Raw genomic sequence first — 23,290 nt, forward strand, 5'->3', positions numbered from 1 at the left:
AATTTCAATTAATCAATTACAGAGTGAGTCAATCTAATATTCTATCTTAGTATTTTAATTTAATTATGTATGTTATAGATACTGCTAGAAATCTATATCTGAAGAATAGAAAATGATGTGTTCGAATAAAACGCAATCTAGTTGTTTTTCTTATCGAATGGTCATTATACAATGAGGAGTACATTAAGATTAAAGAGCTTTATTTTGAAAATTTTATTTCCAAGTCAAATGAACTCCTAAACTTCCCTGATATCAAAACAATGGCAACAAATCTCCATGTGGAGAAAGGGTACTTCCTGTCAGATTTCTACGAACGGCAATCCCTAGCATAAATTACAAGAAGAGACAAACTAATGCGAACATAATGGCATACAAAATTCAGTAACGTAGGAACCGGAAAACGTACCAACTGTTGGCAGCGTTCTTTTTCCCATCTTCAGCGTTTCCTCTACATCCAAGTGCTTTTTCAATTTATCACCCATATCCGGTTTAAGTCTGAACAACTTTTCGAAACTGGTGCAGTAAGAAACACCGGTTCCAGTTTCCGAATAGCAGATAGATTCACGGTTTTCCTTTATTGTGGTAGTTTATTTAGACGAAAAGTTCCCCTTTGCTTTGGGACATGAAGTTAGGAATCAATGAGTTGAGGAAATGAATGTCCTACTTTGTTTATTGCGGTGTTTGTTTGAATCGGATTAAAAACAAGAGTATTTACAATAGGTAAAGTTGTTGAAGCTATGATCATTCAAATCTGCGTTCGCTCCCTCAAAATTCAGATTTACCTAAGGTAATATCCTTCTTTTTCTTCATATTCTCTTTCATATTATTTAAGCAGAATGTTTGGGGCGAATGGATATTCTCTTTTCAGATCATATATACAGGGTGACTTTGTCACTCATAGTCCGAAGGCTAGTTATAGTAAGAAGACTTCTTGTCTGATTCAAAACAGAATATATAATCCGTCAACTCTTCGGTTCCAAGGTACAAGATGTTTTCCGAAAAATTTTGCTATATAGTGCTATATAATATTAAATCCACGGTTATGTGTCGATATTGTAAGATATTCAATGTCATTAGCATTAGACTAACCCCCATTCATGAGTTATAATAAATTTTGGTGAAGAGGCCCCCGAAAACGAAAACTCTACTTTATTCGCCATTGTTTAACGATACAAAACGTTATCCTGGATAATTATTAATTATCGGCTGAAGGACCCTAGGTCGGTGGCCTTTTGTTTAACAATAAATAACAGTTACTACTACTATTAATTATCACCTTTCTGAATAATGGAGATGTGAACATGCATTACTATGAGATAACTACAATTAAAACTATTCATTGATTTAATTATTTACCTTGTTCACTTTTTACCATAGAATTAAAACTATTGTTCTTGGGTGTTGTTACATTTCGTCAATTATACAGTGTGTCCCAGCTAGTTATGTGTATGAATCCTATTTTACACTTTATTCATCGCTACATCATATTGGAAAAATATACGGAGTGTTCTTTTCAAATGAGAGCGAAAGTTATATTCAAAATATTTTTCACTACGGAACATTTCGAATATAACTTCCGCTTTCTTTTGAAAGGAACACGTCATATATTCCTTCAAATCCGATGTATAATACGAAGTGATCCTTAAAAAAAAAAGCGAAAGTTATATTCGAAATGTTGCGTAGGGGAGGGCGGGGCTGGAAGTTCCGATTTTTAAATACGAATTTTCATCATGATAATGAAAGATTTCATTTTCAACTTGGGATAATATCAAACGGATATTTATTTTTTTTGAAAATCTTATAGTCGTTTTTACTGATATCTCAATAGTTTTTTTACAAAGCGAATGTCTGTAAAATTTCGGAGCAGAACATTCAACCCCGCTTTGGGGCGAGTTGTTCCACCTTTGGGGCGAGTTGTTTCACCTTTGGGGCAAATTGTTCACTTAGATTCTGACAATATTTTGTTAAAAAAATGAAGGTTGTATTGAATGAAACAATCATTTATAATAACCTGTGCATGTTAAGTTTATTTCATGCAAAACTAAACTAAAAACAACACAATATTATGTTACTGATTTATATACATTTTTTCATTCAGTTAAAATAAAATTGAAATTCTTAAAATTGATAAATCTTATCTATCTGTGTTAATATATTTTCAAAATGAAAAACATAACTAGTAACTTCCATATAAACTTTTTCTCATGTTAATTAAGTCTTATCATCAATCAGCAGTCTTCTTTTATCCATTGTAATTAATTGGCAATCTCCATTTCTATTCATCAACAATCTTATTCATCACTCTTCTCTTCATCTGACTCACAATAATTAAGATACACACATAAGAGTGACTTCACCATTTCCATGTAAATATTTGGTAGAGGCCCAGTTTACACATAGTACATTCTATCCACAATCCATTGTTTTTTTGGTCGAGAATTTTTGATATTTATCATAACAAATTAGGCAGTAGGTATCACTACAAATCATTACTGCTGTCACTCTCGGTATCTTGCGTTTTGCTTTTTCCTGATCCTGATATTTTTCGTTACTTTTCTCCTTGCCTTTACCATTTACTTTTCTTGAATCTTTGTTTTTTCTGTTCCAATTCTTGTAATGCCTTCATCTATTCGTCTTTTTTTTCTGCCTGTTCTTTAGCCAATACATTTTTTCTGACATAGTCGTGTGTCATAAACGTCGTTTTCTAGGAGTCGATGTAAAGCGGAAAATTCAATTTCTCTTGCCTCAGTTTCAACAGATTTTCCGTCGTTGGTAACAGAAGGGGAAGCTTGACGTACCAATTGAACAGGAGGTCCTACTTCTCTTCGTTTTTTAGTTCCACATCCTTAGAATAAAAAAAATGTGTCATGAGAATTTTAGATACGATTGAATGTCGATTGGGTAAGTTTTTCCGTGAAACAACCAGCCCCGCCAGAAAGGAACTTATGACCCCAAATTACTTTTATATACGAACATTGATATACTGGCAAATTATAACAAAATCAATTGAAACAATACTAGAACAATAAAATTCCTTACTTATGTAACTAAAATTTGGGAAATTTACGCATGAATAAATTCATAATTAACAAATATTGACCGAATAGTTCAAACATGAAAACTTATACTTATGTGACGTTTCGAGAGCTCGTGCACACAGCCACTAAACTACCGTCTCCAGAGTAATAAAAATAACTGCCAAATTTGCGCTCCACTTAGTGCTTTAGAAGCATAATTTGCATGTCTTGATATCTCTTTTCGATAAAAAGTTATTACCATCGGAACACCTTACCCCGGGAACTTCCAGCACCATTCTCCCCTAATGAGGAATATTTCGAATATATACCGAAATTCCGCTTTCTTTTGAAAGGAATATTCCGTATATTTTTAGAATGTAATGTAGAATAGGATTCATAAACTTTTTCGATTGTAGATCGCTTCGGAGATTTGTAACTATATTAGAATAAGTGAACTTGAAAAATGTGAAAAGCTGTAACACACTGTAAAATTGACCAAAAATGTAACAACATCCAAGAACAATGCTTTTGATAGTATCTCCTATATAAATGGGTGCTCACACCTTGTTCACTCAGAATAGTGATGATTAGCCAGGATACTATGTTGTATTGTTAAATAAATTTCCACGCCAACAGATGAGATGTTGCGTATATTCAGAAAAACAATTTCAATCATTATCCAAATTTCATGTTGATACCCTCATCAGAACCATAGAAAATTCGATCACAATAAAAAAAATAGTATATTGTGCAACAAGTGGGGAAAGTCCAACTTTTCTCGAGAGTGTGGAAGTTTGTGGCACGAGCCTGAAAGGCGAGTGCCGCAAACATACGAGCGAGAAAAGAATTTTTTCCACATATTGCACACTATACTTTTCCTACAACTGCACAAATTACAATAATTCAAGTAATGGACTTGATTCAAATCAAAATGACCTTCGTTGACAGTATGTGCTAATTTATTGCGTTTCCATAGAAACGACTCAAAAGCCCAATTTCATTGGTCTACCAAGCGAGGTGTGGGCAAAGTGCCGTGAGAAATAATATTTCCCACAGTATGAACAATACATAGTTTTGAAATTGAGTAAGCTATGAAAAATACTATACTTTTCATAGCATTTCTAGGAAAAAAAATATTTCAGCGACTGCACATCACTTGCTTATGAATGAATAAACGCTCAGAAACTTCTGGATTCACGTCAGGGCAACCATAATTTTCAGAGTTTTAAAAAGCATATGAAAATAATAGGGATAGATTCTCAAGAATTTTAAATTCAATTCGATCAGATGGGAATTTTTTCAATTATTCTATCCAAAATACAAATTCATATAAGGTGTGTGAATAAGTCTTTCCCCTTTTTTTTTTCAAATTTTGAGCCTTCATTGTGAAAAAATGGTTACAAATGAATTATTGAAAGTATTGGCCATCGCTAGCTACAACTTTTCCCCATCTTTCTGGCAACATACGAATCCCGTTGCGAAAAAATTCGACCGGTTTGGCCTCTATCCAGTCATCCACCCATTTTTTTGGTTCCTGGTAGGAATGGAAGTGCTGGTCAGCCAGGCCATGCGTCATCGATCTCAAGAGATGGTAATCAGACGGAGCAATGTCTGGACTATACGGCGGGTGGGGTAGGACTTCCCATTTGAGCGTTTCTATGTATGTTTTCACCGGCTGTGCAACATGTGGGCGAGCATTGTCATGTTGCAAAATAACTTTGTCGTGCCTGTCGGAGTATTGTGGCCGTTTTTCTCGCAGTGCGCGGCTCAAACGCGTCAATTGTCGTCGATAGACCTCGCCTGTGATCCTTTCATTCGGTTTCAGAAGCTCATAGTAAACCACACCTAGCTGGTCCCACCATATACAGAGCATGAGCTTGGCGCCATGAATATTTGGCTTGGCCGTCGATGATGATGCATGGCCGGGTAGTCCCCATGATTTTCTTCGCTTCTGATTATAGTAACGGATCCACTTTTCATCGCCAGTCACGATACGATGCAGAAAACCCTTTCTTTTATGTCGCTGAGGCAGCTGTTCGCAAGTGAAAAAACGCCGTTCGACGTCTCTCAGCTTCAGTTCGTACGGCACCCAATTTCCTTGCTTTTGGATCATTCCCATGGCTTTCAAACGCTTGGAAATGGTTGTTCGGTCAACTCCCAATGCTTCAGCAAGTTCTTCTTGCGTTTGACACGAATCTTCATCAAGCAAAGTCGCCAATTCTTGATCTTCAAAGATTTGCGGCCGCCCGGAACGCTCCTTGTCTTCCACGTCGAAATCGCCACTTTTGAAGCGTCGAAACCATCCGCGAACACTTGAATCATCGACACAACCTTCTCCATAAGCTTCCTGAAGCAACCGATGCGCCTCGGCAGCAGATTTCTTCAAATTGAACCAATAAAGTGAAACTTCCCGCAAATGATGTCGACTCGGCTCAAATTTCGACATTTTCACGATTTCAAAAATTTATGATGCGAAAAAATTTCAACTAATGTGTTAGTGTGGAATTGTTGACAGATGAATAAGCTTTGATTATGACATATGTAACCATTAAATACTCGCACAGTATTGGTGGCGCCATCTCTTACAAAAAACGGGAAAGACTTATTCACACACCTGATATTATTTATTTTTTCATTAATTTACAGAAAAGAGTCGAGGTAAACAACCTATGAAAGACTCAGAATATAAATTTAACGAAATTCCAAATAACCAATCGAAACATGCGGTAAGAAAGTGCTTCCTTTTCTTTCTTTTCCTCCGGACAATATCTTTGCGGAGCTTCAAATTATGTCCTCTCAGGTGGTTATGATTGAGCATATATAGCTCAAATAAATCAAGTCCAAGACTCCTGTGGAAGACCCTGTATGTGAAAATCAGATCACCTCTATCCCTGCAGTCAGTGAATCTCGGCAAATTCATGATCCTCAAGCGGTCATCATATCATATTAATTCAATGTATTTTGGATATTCAAATTTGTGACCCATTCCTGAAATGAAGTCATTTTATTTTCAATCAATTCAAGATGAATTTCTGTCAAGAAGATACCAAAACAATAGAATATTTCATTCGTCTGATGATTCAAATTTTCAATTTCACAAAATTGATAAACGGGCCCTCACGATGAAACCATCACTGTTTATATATACCTACCATGGAATATAGTATGTAGATAAGTTCGAATGAATGCACTGACATGAACGTCAATAAATATATCGGGTCGGAACCATACGTTAACACAGGATGCACTCACGTTTCGCAAATTCGAACAATTTTACCCACAGCGAACTCGATTTTTGTTTGATTTTCGGTAAAAATTGAAGGGAAAAGGTATGGACGATAAATATTTGCTTAATGTTTGTGTAATTTAAGCATGGCATGTCAGAGAATTTTCATTACGTGAGCTGCGATTCAATACGTTTTCACCAGAATGAAGAGTTTGGGTAGAAATACAAATGAACAAGGCGAGATCAGAAATCTATTGCTCAATTCATTTCCTTAAATATCAGAATATCAACATAGATTTCATAATTGCGGTTAAATATAAAATTTTGAAACAAAAATAAAGATGATGATCTTTATGAAAAGTTATTTATTTTCTCTGGTGTGAATGATGGATAAATTGTTTGATCACTGTACAGGGTGGGCAAATTTCGATGTTTTAGCACTACAACTTTTGAACCAGAGGAGATAGACAAAATCTGATACCCACTTCTCGATCTCTTTTTCTGAGAAACTAAAAAGGGTAGTTTTCGTTTTTGGCCACCTTCTTTTGTTTTCGAGTTATAAGCGAAAATTGGAAAAATGGCGATATCGAAAAACATTTATATCTCCGCTAATACTGATGATAGAGCTCTGAAATTAAAACATTAGGCACTTTTTTACGTAGAATCCAGTGGCGTACTCGTATTTTCAAAAGGGTTTTTAATTACGAAGCTATGACCCAAAGTAATGTTTTTTTAAATGGGAACACTAGATTTTTGTGCCATTTTCTGAAAGCTTAATTTTTCCTGATTTCAAAAATATATAACATCGTATGATTCGGATCAATATAAATAATAGAAAATGGCCAAAAACCTCTTTTCACCTAAGAGTCTCAATATTTCTATGGTTTCAACTGTTGATGAACACAGAAAAATTGAGCTTTCTATAACAAGAGCAGTTCCGTCAATCTGATTATTTCTATGCTTTTCACTCATTTCTACAAAATTCGAATCTAGATATGTTTTATAAATTTTTTATCTAAAAATTGATTTGGAAATAACGGAGAAACCACAATATCGAATTTTTCAATCGAAAGAGTTGTATTGAGATGCATGTATCAGGAGTACCAATCCATTTTAAACAGCATATGAAACAATGCATATCTGTTTGAACTCAACATTTTAATTACGAAGGGACAAACAAGAAATAATATTCAACCAAATAATGACAACAATTGCACAATGCACAGTCGACACCACTTCTCGATATTTCAATAGATGAATATTTGAAACTGTGTTCAAGCTACCTAGGAAACTTTTTCCAAGTTCGTTTATCTTTTCGAAACTATTTGTATGAAATAAATATAGATTCGAATTTTGTAGAAATAAGTGAAAAGCATAGAAATAATCAGATTGACGGAAGGACACTGCTCTTGTTATAGGAAGGCTCATCAACAGTTGAAACCATAGAAATATTGAGACTCTTAAGTAAAAAAAGGTTTTTGACCATTTTCTGTTATTTATTTTGATACGAATCATACGATGTTATATATTTTTGAAATCAGGAAAACTTAAGCTTTCAGAAAATGGCACAAAAATCTAGTGTTCCCATTTAAAAAAACATAACTTTGGTTCATAGCTTCGTAATTAAAAATCCTTTTGAAAATACGAGTACGCCACTGGATTCTGCGTAAAAAAGTGCCTGTATAATGTTTTAATTTCAGAGCTCTATCATCAGTATTAGCGGAGATATAAATGTTTTTCGATATCGCCATTTTTCCAATTTTCGCTTATAACTCGAAAACAAAAAAAGGTGGCCAAAAACGAAAACTATCCTTTTTAGTTTCTCAGAAAAAGAGATCGAGAAGTGGGTATCAGATTTTGTCTATCTCCTCTGGTTCAAAAGTTGTAGTGCTAAAACATCGAAATTTGCCCACCCTGTACAGGGTGGGCAAATAAGCGAGGTAAGCGGCTATATCTCAGGATCCACTCATCGTAAAGACTTGCGGTAAAAAATTTTACCACTAAAGTAAACAAAAGAAAACACTGGAAATTGTTTTGAAGTTCATACCTCCACCGCTAGGGGGCGTAATAGCTATCGTCGAGTAGAAAAATGCATTTTACTCGAAAAATTTTCATATTAAGTTGGAAAAAAAAATATCATCACTGTAAACCTTGGAAAATTCTCTATCTGTTTGAATTGTCACTTTCGATTTTGCGACATCAAATAAGGGTGGGGGAAAGATAGAAATCTGACTGATTGAAATGTCTGTAACTTCAGTTTGGCTCAACATTTTTGAGCAAATTAGATCTTATTTGAGAGACAACATCTTGTTGATTAAGGAAAAAATATACTCATGATGAATTTGATTCAGCTGCTTCCGATAGGGAGCGCTAAGTCAGAAGCTCATTGTTTTGTTCATTTTTCTCTGAAATTTCAAATGTAATGATAGGATTTTCTTAACAGAAACTAAAATTTCATTGAATTTGCATGAAAAAACCTGCAGGTCGCAAAGCGATAATTTCAGGCGTTCTGAAGTTATGGCCGAAAGAAGATATTCTTCAACTGATGCACTGCGAAAAACCAAATTGAGTCTTCAATTTCTAACAGAAACAGAAATCCCATCAAATATGTATGAAAAAACCAGAAGGTCGCAAAGCGATAGCTTCAGGCGTTCTGGAGTTATGGCTGAAAGAAGACATGATTTAGTTTTTCAGTGCATCAGTTGAAGAATATCTTTTTTCGTCCATAACTACAGAACCCCTGAAGCTATCGCTTTGCGAACTTTTGGTTTTTTAATACAAAGGACCCCGCACGTTTAGTACGGAAAATGGCTTTCCGTGAATTTGGCTGAATTTTTGATATGTTGTAGTTCTTGATGAACTGATCAGAAAAGTCCTTAGCCACAAAGCTCAAAAATGGACAGTTTTCGAGATATGGAGCTTTGAAAATGGATTTTTTGCAATTTTTGGGGTTTTTGCTCATGTATCGGGGAGCTCTCATTTCTGGTTCTGATGGAATTTGGATGTTCGGCGGCCAGAACCCGACTGAGAAATGATCTACCTTGGTTATATTAGGCACCGCCATCGATAATGTTTTATACACTGCTCCACATTGGCTATGAAATGAGATACAAAATCCAAGATCTTCCATACATCTTTTCAAGCCACAAGATGACGCCAGAATAATTCACATGACCGAGAAACGACATATTGTGAGATTTTTTTAAGACAGGCCATAATATCTGAATCCTCATATATCTGATGTCCAATAATATCAAATATGTTAGCCGAAATGTTCATAACCAGGCATCGCGAGCTGTAATGGGGGAAAATGGAAAAATCATAATCATATTTCCTCGGGGATAACAATTGTGATCACTATTGATCTCATTTACATATGATATGTGATTTGTTTCTCACAAATCTCGATAATCTGACAATGGGGTGCCAAGACATTTTCCTTGGAATGTCTCGAAATTGATGATAGCATCTCACAGACAAACGAATCCGTGAAAATGCCTGCAGTTTTGATGCAATATAGTACTATACGGGTAGAATATAGAAGTCCAAGTGTTGGAAGCTAACTATGAATGGAACATCCGATATTAACCCACGAATTCTTGAAAATAATTTTTGTTTCTATGAACTTTTTGAACTTCACACATACGAATGAATACTATCTAATAATATGATCATAATCATAATAATGACAATATAATAATGAGAGTGACATTCATAATAATAATAACAATAATGATAATAAACAAAAAACAATTTGAAATTATATTAGCAATCGCAAGAAATCATTTAGAATATTATGAAACGAATCGAGGGCAAAATTATCATTATTGTTATTATTATTATGAATGTTATTCTCATTATTATATTGTTTTTGATTGATCTACTCGTTCATTTAGCCAACGATCATATTATTAGATAATATTCATTCGTATGTGTGAAGTTCAAAAAGTTCATAGAAAAAAAAAATTATTTTCAAGAATTCGTGGGTTAATATCGGAAGTTCCATTCATAGTTAGCTTCCAACACTTGGACTTCTATATTCTACCCAGATAGTACTGTATTGTATCAAAACTGCAGACATTTTCACGGATTCGTTTGTCTGTGAGATGCTATCATCATTTTCGAGACATTCTGAGGAAAATGTCTTGGCACCCCATTGTCAGATTATCGAGATTTGTGAGAAACAAATCACATATCATATGTAAATAAGATCAATAGTGATCACAATTGTTATCCCTGAGGATATATGATTATGATTTTCACATTTTCCCCCATTACAGCTAGCGGTGCCTGGTTATGAACATTTCGGCTAACATATTTGATATTATTGGACATCAGATATATGAGGATTCAGATATTATGGCCTGTCTTAAAAAAATCTCACAATATGTCGTTTCTCGGTCATGTGAATTATTCTGGCGTCATCTTGTGGCTTGAAAAGATGTATGGAAGATCTTGGATTTTATATCTCATTTCATAGCCAATGTGGAGCAGTGTATAAAAAATTATCGATGGCGGTGCCTAATATAACCAAGGTAGATCATTTCTCAGTCGGGTTCTGGCCGCCGAACATCCAAATTCCATCAAAACCATAAATGAGAGCTCCCCGATTGATGAGCAAAAACCCCAAAAATTGCAAAAAATCCATTTTCAAAGCTCCATATCTCGAAAACTGTCCATTTTTGAGCTTTGTGGCTACGGACTTGTCTGATCAGTTCATCAAGAACTACAACATATCAAAAATTCAGCCAAATTCACGGAAAGCCATTTCCCGTACTAAACGTGCGGGGTCCTTTGATGGGATTTCTGTTTCTGTTAGAACTTGAAGACTCAATTTGGTTTTTCGCAGTGCATCAGTTGAAGAATATCTTCTTTCGGCCATAACTTCAGAACGCCTGAAATTATCGCTTTGCGACCTGCAGGTTTTTTCATGCAAATTCAATGAAATTTTAGTTTCTGTTAAGAAAATCCTATCATTACAATTGAAATTTCAGAGAAAAATGAACAAAACAATGAGCTTCTGACTTAGCGCTCCTCATCGGAAGCAGCTGAATCAAATTCATCATGAGTATATCTTTTCCTTAATCAACAAGATGTTGTCTCTCAAATAAGATCTAATTTGCTCTGATCTGTTGAGCCAAACTGAAGTTACAGACATTTCAATCAGTCAGATTTCTATCTTTCCCCCACCCTTATTTGATGTCGCAAAATCGAAAGTGACAATTCAAACAGATAGAGAATTTTCCAAGGTTTACAGTGATGATATTTTTTTTCCAACTTAATATGAAAATTTTTCGAGTAAAATGCATTTTTCTACTCGACGATAGCTATTACGCCCCCTAGCGGTGGAGGTATGAACTTCAAAACAATTTCCAGTGTTTTCTTTTGTTTACTTTAGTGGTAAAATTTTTTACCGCAAGTCTCTACGATGAGTGGATCCTGAGATATAGCCGCTTACCTCGCTTATTTGCCCACCCTGTACATCCTGTAATATTTTATATCAACATAAAAATATGCTAATCTCTCACTAATATTGATTGCAGCTCATCCGAGGGCGAGTGAGGGGAGACGAAATAAATATTTTTGTATTTGTATTTATGGACATTGGACACAAATGTATGAAGTAAGTCACATTGTTGATAGAGATGAATTTGAACAATTATCGAAAATTACAGCGAATATTTCCCTCCTGTCAAAAATTCTATGTAAGTAGAGAACAATTATTGAAAATTACAGCGATAATTGCATTTTACGAAGCGAAATAGCCCTGCGATAATTGTACTGTTCATAGATGCATAGTTTCTATGCATCTTACACAGTTCGAATCTATGGCAATTCCATTCTACATCAAGTTTGACAAGTAATGTAACAGTTTATTCCGGAAATATGCCCCCAAATTAAACTCGTGCATCAAAATGACCGGATAATTCCGCATTCCAGCGTGTTTTCTTTGAAAAACTGCATTCGGTCATTTTCATTTTTGGAGAAAGATAGAACTCATGCAGTTTTCATGACAACACGCTGTCATGCAGAATTATCGGTAATTTTGATGCACTTGTGCAATTACTTACGATTATTTTTTTCACATGTCAAAATCTGACATTTTGGTGATTTCAACTAATAAGTAATGCATTATTCAAGCCAATCATTCGGGATTATACTACTAAAACTACCTCCTCATCGATAATACCTTGTTTACATTGAAACGTCAAAATTTTAATTTGAATTCCTCACTATTGACAGTTTAAAGTGCATTATTGAAAAATGAACACAAACCGATTCAGTGCCATCACCCAAGACAATATTGAGCATTTAAATTGCTGAAAAAAATAATCTTCTCAAATACAACTCGTTGTTCAAATTTAATCAGATAATTTTTTATTTTGATCATTCAAACTCATTTATTTGAGGCAAAAACATTCATACAATCCGAATATAGATAAAATCACGAGTCCGTTAGGACTAGTGATTTTATCAATCGGTTTGTTTTCATGTTTTTGGCAAATAAGCAAGTTTTCGTGAAAAAGAAAAAATTACCGATAATATTCGAAGCACATTACATTTGATTATAATTGCATTGTAGGAAGCGAAATAGCCCTGCGATAATTACACTTTCATAGTTTCTATGCATCTTACACAGTTCGAATCTATGGCAATTCTATTCTACATCAGTTGAACAATGCGTAAGTAATATATCTGGTTCTCACTTTCACAATATATCACATACGATCGATGAAAAATTACCTATCACACCACAAGATATAAAGGGCGGTAAGGCATGCAAAGCCTCGAAAACTAAATGGGATTAAAATCATATGTTCCGCTGAAAACATTTAGCCTATATCAGTTACTAGTTTCGAATTCAGAATAGTAGGAATTTTCCATATGTTGAATGTGTAAACAACTTCCACGTAATTCGAAGTGTTGTTTTTCGTCTTTGTGAAATACATTCTGTTGTGTACGTAGTAACATTATTCGGTAATTCGAATAAATAGCGGTGGAACTGCTTTAATTCTTCATGAAAGGTCCGGCAAAGTCAATATGTACTCTTTCGAATGGTTTACTTGTCTTTTCCCACGGATGAAATGGAAATTTAGGGCGATTATTCTTAAATTTATTACATTCAGAACAGTTTTTAATTTTATTTTCAATATCAACTGAAATTCCAGGCCACCAACATTAACCTCTAGCCAATTGTTTTGTTTCTTCTTAATTATACCAGAATGTGTTGAGTGAAGCTCATTCAAAATTTTTGGACGTAAAGATTGTGGTAACAACTGTTTGTCCACGGAACAAGCAGCCTTGCTGTAAGGAAAACTCAGATTGTTCAACATTGAAGCGATCCTTTTTGGATACTTGTTTACCTAGGCGTAAAGATTTTATTAATTTGGAAAAACTGCTCTCTTTCGAAGACTCAATTCGTAATTTTTCGAAAGTGACAGGTAAATTTTGTATTTGATATATTTCAAATGCATCAGATTCATCGTACATATTAATTTGTTTCGAGTTTGTAGGTAATCTGGACATAGCGTCCGCATTTGAATGTTCTTTTGAATTTTTGTATTTAATTGTACTGAAATGTTTGCAAAAATAATGCATAATGTTGCACGATTCAAAACCAATAATTTGCAATATTTGGGAAATTTCAAATTTGAAATTATTGCATGAAATATTTTATGTGCACCACGTTGGGTAACTTTTTTTCAGGGTTTCGATATTCATAGGAGGGGGGGGCATTGATTATAAAATTGGGATTAAATGAAAAATATGAATAGAATTAGGATTTTATTACGAAAAAAATATAAAAATTGAATAGAAAAGTATAAGATATTGATTCAGCAATAAATATTTAATAATAATAATTATAATATAAGCTTCTACATGCAATTTGTATCAACATGTAAAGAATCAATAATATTTAAAATTCATATCCAGACACAATACTTATATTACCAGCTCAAGAAAACGCGCGTTTTGACGAAGTTAATGTTGATGGTACATAAATACTTTTTTGCTAGTTCAAAAAATTTGATGTAGTTGTTTTGATTATTTCTCCACCATAATAGTGGATATAAATCTTTGGGTATTGGATAATCTACGGCGTATTATTATATTATATTATATTTTATTATAACAATTGGTTTTTTTTAAAGATTCATCTTATTTTTTTTTCAGGAAATCTAATTCCGTCGTTTCAATCGATTTTTTCATTTGAAACTATGCTTTCCTGTTCCATATGCATTACCAATTTAAGACATTTCTCAATTTCAATAGTCACATATAATATTGTTTGATTCTGAATTGCGAACCGACGAATCTTTCTATTCTTTTAAATCTTGAGTCCAAAAATCCACACATATCAACTGAAGTATAATCTTTCTTTAAAAAAAAATGAATCAGAAAAACAGAGTTCGTTGAATAATTCAAAGAATTGAACACGAGTCGCGAAGTGTATTTTGAAAATTTAATGTTCTTAGAATTCGTTTGATCATTGTTGTTGGCAATAAAATTTTGTGATAAAGATTGAATTATCGGCATGACCATTGAAAGGATTGGTTGAGATTCCATAGATAATAAATTTGCGACGACATCAAAGGGTTTCAGAGATTGCAAAAGGCATTCAATATCCGATCATATTCCCTCCGAAACAAAAAAAATGAGCTGCTTGAGACTTTGTTGTCGTTGATCTATCTGATAAAACTGCAATTATGATTTTCGTTGTTCTATTAACCTTTGCAACATACCTATGAAATGAAGAATTCCAATGAGTTTTCCCCATTGAACCAATTTATGAACGGGTAAACTCAACTGAGTTCGTTTTAGATTTAAAGCATTAGTTGCTTTGTTCGAAATCCTGATTGATATTATCACATTTGTCGATTAATGATTCGATATTTTGATCATCCAATCAATCTTGATCATCCTTATTACCAATTGCAATGTGTGAGGAAAAAACAGTATACAGCAAAGAATGGAAGATCTCTAGTAGCAGCAACAATATTTGCTGCATTATCGTGAACAATTGCTACACATTTTTCTGACAATTTCCAATTCTCAAGAATTTCTTTTTACTCATTTCGTAAATTGAAAATTCGTCAAATTTACCGAAGTTTGTTGCCAATTGCTATCGATATAATGACAAGTGACGGTTATTTATGATTCGTTTGACCTTGACCCCTAACAATCTGTCGTTGAAGCTACTTATTTTACTTACATCCCTGATTCACTGAACTTCACAATTGATTTACATTGTTCTACTTCATATTATGATTGAATTCGGGAGAAAATTTATTTTTTACATGGAATTACATAATTTGCTCCAAATTATGTAATTCCATGTAAAAAAGTATCATATAGGACAGTAAATCTTTGAAACCCTTATTTATAACAGAGGAAACAGAAAAAGTATTTATGCATACCATTTTTACCATCAACTGCGATATTATTTCTTGTTTTTCATGAGAAATCGTTCTAGGCATATACACATCGGCAATTCTTGTTTGTCCAACTGATGATGTCTTCAAAGTAGTGGAAGATTCTGCAATCGAAGCTGTTTCCATATTTTCTGAGTTTTCTCTTTCTTTATTTGATTGTTGTGAGGACTGATTAGATCTAGGTAAAAGAAAATGAGAGGATTGTTCATGTTAATTTCTATTGATGTAGGTAAGATATTGGCTGTATTGGACTATTATGAGAGAAGTGAATCAAACCCATTTGAACCTGGTCGTCGTTTTGGACATTTAGTATCCTAAATTTACATCTAAACTAATGGGATTGTCCTTAATTATGACTAAAAAACAGAAATTTTGGTAATGTGGCAATATAGTCATCTTCTTAATCACAAATATACCTCAATTCAATGACGATGTTGTGTATGTGTATTCGCTATTATTACTGCCTTTCAAAATATCTCTTACGTTCTACAAGATTCTTCATCCAAATCGAAAACCTAAGTAACAGAAAGTATTAAAATTCAAACGTCAGAAGTCTTCAATATGACGTTGTCAGATATCGTGATCACGTTCCACAATAAATATTTAACTACATATGCTATAATCAAACATTCTCATCAATCAATGTATGACAATTATATCAATAAATACTAAAACTGAGTAACTCAACAATAAAATATCAACATATAATGTAACACCACTTCCTATCATACAGTTACACTCTCTTAACTAATACACGGTGCGAGATCTAGGGGTAAAAAAAGATAATATTTTTGTGTAGGAGGCTCAACAACAGTATTTTTTTCCTTTTTCCTTTATACTTGTTCATTAGGATCTTATAAATTATGTTTAAATTTTGTGTATCCGTTCTATAGGACCACGTAAAATCAGCGAGACTATACACATGAAAGCTAATGATACTGTTGACAAGAAAACGGATACACAAAATTTAAGAAGTATTTATAACATAAGATAAAAAAAATGTCCGAATCGTTGATAAGGTTCAACTGGGTTTGATTCACCTCTACCATAATAGTCCAATACAACCAATATCTTACTAACTTTAAAAGACAATGAGTAGAAATTGAATACGAAGTTACCTACAAATCTACACAAATTTCATTTCACTTACCTAGAAAGATTTGTTCCATGGTTGTTCTTGAAGTGGTTCTATAAATTGCTTGTAGGCCTTTGAACTTTGTAAGGACACTCTACTGATTTGATCATCAGCTTTTTCAGAAAACATTTCCAAATATTACTTTTATTTGACATTGTAAGTTTAAATTTATATTGCTTGAACAACACGACTGCTCAAAATTTCAGAACAAACTGAACTGAAATATTCATAGCTCAAAGTTTCATATATCGGGTATAACAGGATAATGGTACACGGGGGGTGTACCATTATCCTCCGTTAGTTTTGAAGGTAACAGATTGAAATTTGGGATATCCCATTATACATAATGAGCGGCACTTTTTGATCTATAAATGATTGTTTTTCACTTCCGGTTTCGCCGGAAGTGATAACAACTTTCGATTTTTAAATGAAACACCCTGTATATTTACATTTCTGAAATCTGCATTATTTTCTGAATCCAATGATACCACATAAGTGACATTTCAAACGTCTGCACTGAACCTATAGACTTGAGCACGAGGGTTCTCTTCTCTAATAACAAGCCTACTGTTCGATATTTAAAGTAAGTTCAATTGTGTTCATGTTAAAATAAACTTTCAATCTTTCAACGGTGGGAGTTGTATATTCGAACAGCTGTTCTATCTATTTTTTCCAAACATTTATCTTTTCATGTTCTTCAACGATAACGATGTCCTCAGACCTGACATCGGTTTTCGTTCATCTAGAATAGAAATAGGACTTCCCCTTCAAAAGTGTCTAATTTGGCCAACCATGTATGTGCAAAACAGCTAAGCATCAGTGACGGTTTCCGCCTAGTCATGTAACTCATACATAAGTAAAGACAATAAATATCCCTAAGAAATTAAATAAAAACCTTGGCGATCAATGAAGAATAACACCTTCGGCTGCAAAATAGTGAAAATATGTTTCCTGTCTTAAATTTGTAGCTTTTGGACTCATGTTAACCGGAGTTTTCTGATCAGCTTTTTTTATTAAGAGCATAAACGTCTAAAAAAAACGATCAAATGAACCAGTAATCATTTTTTATCCCTTATCGATTGTATCAATATCTTATTCCAATCTTTGTGAATGCTTTTACTCACCATATTGTTCCTATGAAATATCGGAGAAAAAAACATTAAACTGATATTCGCTGTTGATACCATTCGTTTCAGCGAGTTGAATACTGATGAACGTTGAAACCCAGTCTAAATTATGAGTTCATGAAACATACTGATGCGATTATTGCACTTGACGTTTATGCTTTATTGTATCCCTGAGTTAGGTTAGTGGGCACTTAGTTGCAGGCAACATTCGAAATTGAATGTTTAAACATGAAGCGACTATGTTATAACGTATTTCATCAAAAGAATATAGACATAACCGTACAAAAGAATGAAGTTTCAAAGAAGTTATATTATCATATTGTGTGAATGCACAAAAAACACCGAGAATTTTCGAATTGGTTTATCGTTTCATTTAATGTAAAAAAATATTTCTACTTCTGAAAAAACCTGATTATGAAAACTTTACCACGGACGTCCAACCTGAGATTTGTTTGATATCAAGGGCTCAGATATAGAGGGGAAGGTTACTGGGGGTAATTACCCTCCCAAGACTTATGAAATATAGATTTCGGATTTGTCGTCAAGACGAAGAAGGACAATTTTTCCATAAAATGAACTAATAATCAATTCAATTTCCTTTGAAATCAGCGCAGTAGTAAAATATTATTTTCCTTCATCTATCCGCTTTGTCTCCCCTTGTTTTGCCATCTGTGATCTTTGCCTTCGTCATCAGTAAACACTTACAAGGGCGTAGATCTTTTTTTTCTTGGGGGGCGTAATCGAAAAACAAATTTGACGATATTGTTTGTTCATATCTATAATGTGAGAAAAAGAGGTTTGATAACGAAGTTTGAACTGAATTACCCGAAATAATTTTTTTTATTACCAATTCGATTGTTCTTATTTTTTATACTGGCTGTTCCTAAATTGGAGTTACTAAATGAGAGATTCCTTGGATAATTTTACAATAAAAAATTAAATAAATGAAAATTAAAAAAAAATGGCCCATAAACGCTTTATTTTCGAGATACAGAGTGTTTCTCGTAGTCCTATCTTTGCGATGCTTACTAACCAGTTTATAGAATCTTCATTTATCTTCGCTACAGAGTTGGTAAATAAGTACCAAAACTTATAGTAAAACTCACACTATCCTACGCTAAGTACTTACCTTATAACTGTTTACACGAGGTGAAACAAAAAACTCGTTGTTACAAATAAACACATAATAATATTGTGCCACTCAGTATTGAACAGTCGAACTATGTGCTTCACACGGGATCATTTTATGTTGGGGGTGCTTCGTTCTGTGGATTCAATCACAGAAAACAGTAAACGGATATTGAGATAATGCAGTATCCAAAATTAGGCAACTATACAAAATTAGGCGACTTTCCTATAATCAATGTATTTATCACAGCTACCTAACTGGATCTTTATAATAATTTGGATTTTCCTGGGAATTACTTTAGAGAGCTGTTTGAATTTTTTTTTCGAAATCGATTGCAGATACGACAAAACTACAACAAACCAGAGTTTCTTTTTAAATTTTTCTAAACTACCAGTGGTTCACAGAAAAATAATTCAGGAGGAAAGAAGCGGGCACCCTTCCAGAAAAAATTCACCCATTAGATTTGAATTCAAAATCACATGATGAAAACTTTAAATTGGAATATATATACAGGGTGGCCACTTTTTCAATGGGATTGTATTGGTAACTTTTAAACCATAAGAGTTAGAAGGTCGGTCAAATGGACAAAAAGTTGCATACATAGAAGCATTATCAAGCAGTTCAAACAAATCGAGATTATCAGGGCCGGTTTTCGAGATATCATAAGAAAAATAAATTATGTCATTTTGATTTTTCTTTTTTTCCCACTTCATTTCGAATATCATCAAAAAGTGTCACAGGAATTTTTTATTTGACAGTAAATTATCCTCAATTTGACGTAATCAGATTTCGTATCCAACGTTTCGTACTCTCTGGGCCACCCTCAACCTAATTTTTTTCAATACGGACCTGCATATTTTATGACATTTTTCGAAACAACTTTTAACGCTGAATTCAATGATATATCATACAATGTCATTCAAAGTAAATTTTCAGGTGATTTTGACCCTTATCCAATTTTCTTAGGTTCGGATCTGTATTACCTTCATTTAGTTTAATTAACAACACGCAATATGCAATAAATTTCGATAAGAAAATCAACTTACCCATCTTGAATTAAATGGAACATCAGAATCAAAGCAAGAAACCAGTATACTGGTTTCTTTGTTCATCTTTTATAATAATCATTTAAATATTTCAATTCATAATAATTAAACGAAAGTATCATTTAATGAAAGAAAAATCAAATGATTATTCCAAAGTAAATGAAAATTAATGAAGTAAGTGTTCGAAATGTCCACCATTTTGTAAAATGCACTTTACGGTTCTGGAACCCATACTTCTTATACATTTGCTTGTTTGGTCTCCTTGAATACCTTCCAAAACATTCTCAATTTTCTCGCGAGGTATCACTATTGTTGTATTTGTCATTTGTTCCGTTGAAAGAAATTACAGAATCGAAATTTATTTTGAGAGCATTACGATATAATTTTTGCAAGGCTTGGTATTCAAATTTAAAATCATTGTATTCGCGTCTCTTGACTATTTTATTAAGAGCAGTTTTTGAACAATTCCATTGACTGGCCTCAGTTCTCGATTTTTTTTCTGGGTTCGATTGAATTTGGGTCAGAACATTGATATCGTTAATAGACTTGTTTTTTCTTACATACACACCATTAATTTTGGATGAGGGTCAAAATCTCCTGAAAATCAACTTTGAATGACATTGAATGATATATCGTTGAATTCAGCGTTAAAAGTTATTTCGAAAAATGTCATAAAATATGCAGGTCCGTATTGAAAAAAATGAGGTTGAGGGTGGCCCAGAGAGTACGAAACGTTGGATACGAAATCTGATCACGTCAAATTGAGAATAATTTACTGTCGAATAAAAAATTCCTGTAACATTTTTTTATAATATTTGAAATAAAGTGGGAAAAAAAGAAAAATCAAAATGACATAATTTACTTTTCTTATGATATCTCGAAAACCGGCCCTGATAATCCCGATTTGTTTGAACTGCTTGATAATGCTTCTATGCATGCAACTTTTTCTCCATTTGACCGACCTCCTAACTCTTATGGTTTAAAAGTTACCAATACAATCCCATTGAAAAAGTGGCCACCCTGTATAAGAGAAAATCTTGAACTCATCTCAGAAACAAAGCGTTTGCGGACTCATGTTATAGGAATTTTTTTCTTGAAATGATCCATTTTCATTTGTACCTTCAATTCAGGAACACCCTGTTGATACAGTCAATTCAAAATTGATGTCTTCACAAATGAATTGCAATTTGAATGAAACACATTAAATTGTACAACACAGTCCAGACAATTTTTCGATGCGAATTACTCGGTTCAGTTATTTGATAACAACAGTCTTGAAATTTTGTGACGAGAATGATACAAACAACCGAAAACAAGGGGTAAGTGTTTACCGATGACGAATGCAAAAATCATAGATGACAAATAGGGGGAAATGCCGAGAGAACGGAGAAATTTTCGTTCTTCGTCTTTGCGAGATTTTATATTTTGAAAATCTGGGAGGGGAGGGGGTAATTACCCCTAGTACCCCCCTTTTCTATTCCCTCATACACTTATCCCATGTTCTCGGTTTTTGTATCACATGAGTCATTGAATTAGAAGCGAACTATGATTCTGAATTACGATTGAATGGAATTCGTATTAAAATTCCAAAAAAGCTTCTAGTTCAATGTAAGTTGCTTTTTCAAAAAAAGGTCAAACTACTTTACGAATAAATGATTTTATTTCCCGTTCACAACAGTTTTTTTGAGTCAATATAGTTTATAGGCATGTTATAATTATGTGTTTTCTGTTTATTATCATCACCAATTTATTGATTTCTTTTGAGGGTAAAGAGTTTGTTGTTATTTTTAAAATGTTCCTTGTTGTATATATATATATATACAACAAAAAAAAAATTTCAAAACGTATATATATATATATATATATATATATAAATATATATATATATATATATATATATATATATATATATATATATATATATATATACGTTTTGTATTTTTTTTTTTTGATAAATAATAATTGATGTGTACCCTCCTCAAGGAAAAAATGAAATATGATATAACTGTGATGAATATAAAAAAATACAACAAGAAAAAAAAACTGAAGGAATATTCAATCAAAACACGAATTGATATTAGATTCGCCAAAACGACATAATTTAAAAAAGTAATGCTATCGATCAAAATTAATTATAGATGAAATAAAACAAAGTAATTTCTACTATCTTAAGATACTGGACAAGATAACATTGTTTTATTTTATCAAATTACTATATGTTTCAGTATCAGATTCGAACAAGGGGTGATCGATTATCTTACTAATCCGTTTGTAGATGAAGTTTGTTGGAATCATTTCCTTGGGGAATCCAAGGGGATATTATTAGTCAATTTGTATCCTAGGCGAAGACATAATGCGGTAATCCATCAAATGGTGCGTAGTGCATGAGAGCAGATAAGAGAACTTTCAGCCAGCTGATGGAACTTATCGAATTATGAATATCTTGACACTTTTCTTAGTGAAGTTTTCTCCAAACCTCAAATGAATTTCCGTCTGATTTGAAATATTTACACTCACGGAACTCAATCAATTTGTAATCTAGTCTATGTAGGGAGGGCTGAAATACATATTAATACATTAATGACATGTTCATCTAAATATATTCAAGTTGACAAGATCTTTTGTTTTGGGTCTTGAGTAATGCTTCGTAAATTGAGTGGTTAACACATTTTTCAAATTCGTGATTATCTAATAGTTTTTAACTAATTATTTTATCACAAAAATTTTTTTTAATGACATGGAATTTTTTAATGCCTATATATACAAAGTGATTCACCAGGATGACCAATAGGTCATGCGCGGTTTTGACAAGCATACCCAAAAAAACAAACTTCGCGAATAGCGGGAAAAGCAAAGTTTGACTGTAGCAGTTGGGATTCTGCAGAAAATTATTCATGTGAGTCTGGTTGCAAGCAAGGCACTGTCGAGAATAGGAAAAGGGTTTTTGATGTCTTAAATACCTAATGTTTTGAGTAATATTGTTATATTTTCTTAATACTTTTCTTTTATATTTTGGTTATTGAAATACAGAAAATTTTCAGAATGGCTTTTTTTCGATTTATTTGAATAAGGTTTTTGCTTCCAAACATCACATTTATATATGTGCGAATTCAACCCACACTCTGCGCGGTTTTACCCAAAGGGGTGGGGAGAATCGTGCAAATGAACAGGTTCAC

General features: G+C 33.3%; 1 protein-coding gene and 1 long non-coding RNA gene across 4 annotated transcripts in view; both read right to left on the minus strand.

Annotated features, from left to right (window-relative positions):
- The window catches only part of LOC123672630 (nephrin-like), a 516,260-nt gene that overhangs the window by 56,861 nt on the left and 436,109 nt on the right, over nucleotides 1–23,290 (minus strand). The window lies entirely within an intron of this gene.
- LOC123672656 lies at nucleotides 14,016–16,210 on the minus strand. The gene is made up of 2 exons (XR_006746341.1): nucleotides 16,094–16,210; nucleotides 14,016–16,033 (listed from the first exon to the last, which is right to left on the minus strand). It is a non-coding gene; the product is annotated as an uncharacterized LOC123672656 (long non-coding RNA).

Source organism: Harmonia axyridis, chromosome 1, assembly GCF_914767665.1.
Source record: "Harmonia axyridis chromosome 1, icHarAxyr1.1, whole genome shotgun sequence".
Classification (NCBI taxonomy): Eukaryota; Metazoa; Arthropoda; class Insecta; order Coleoptera; family Coccinellidae; genus Harmonia; species Harmonia axyridis.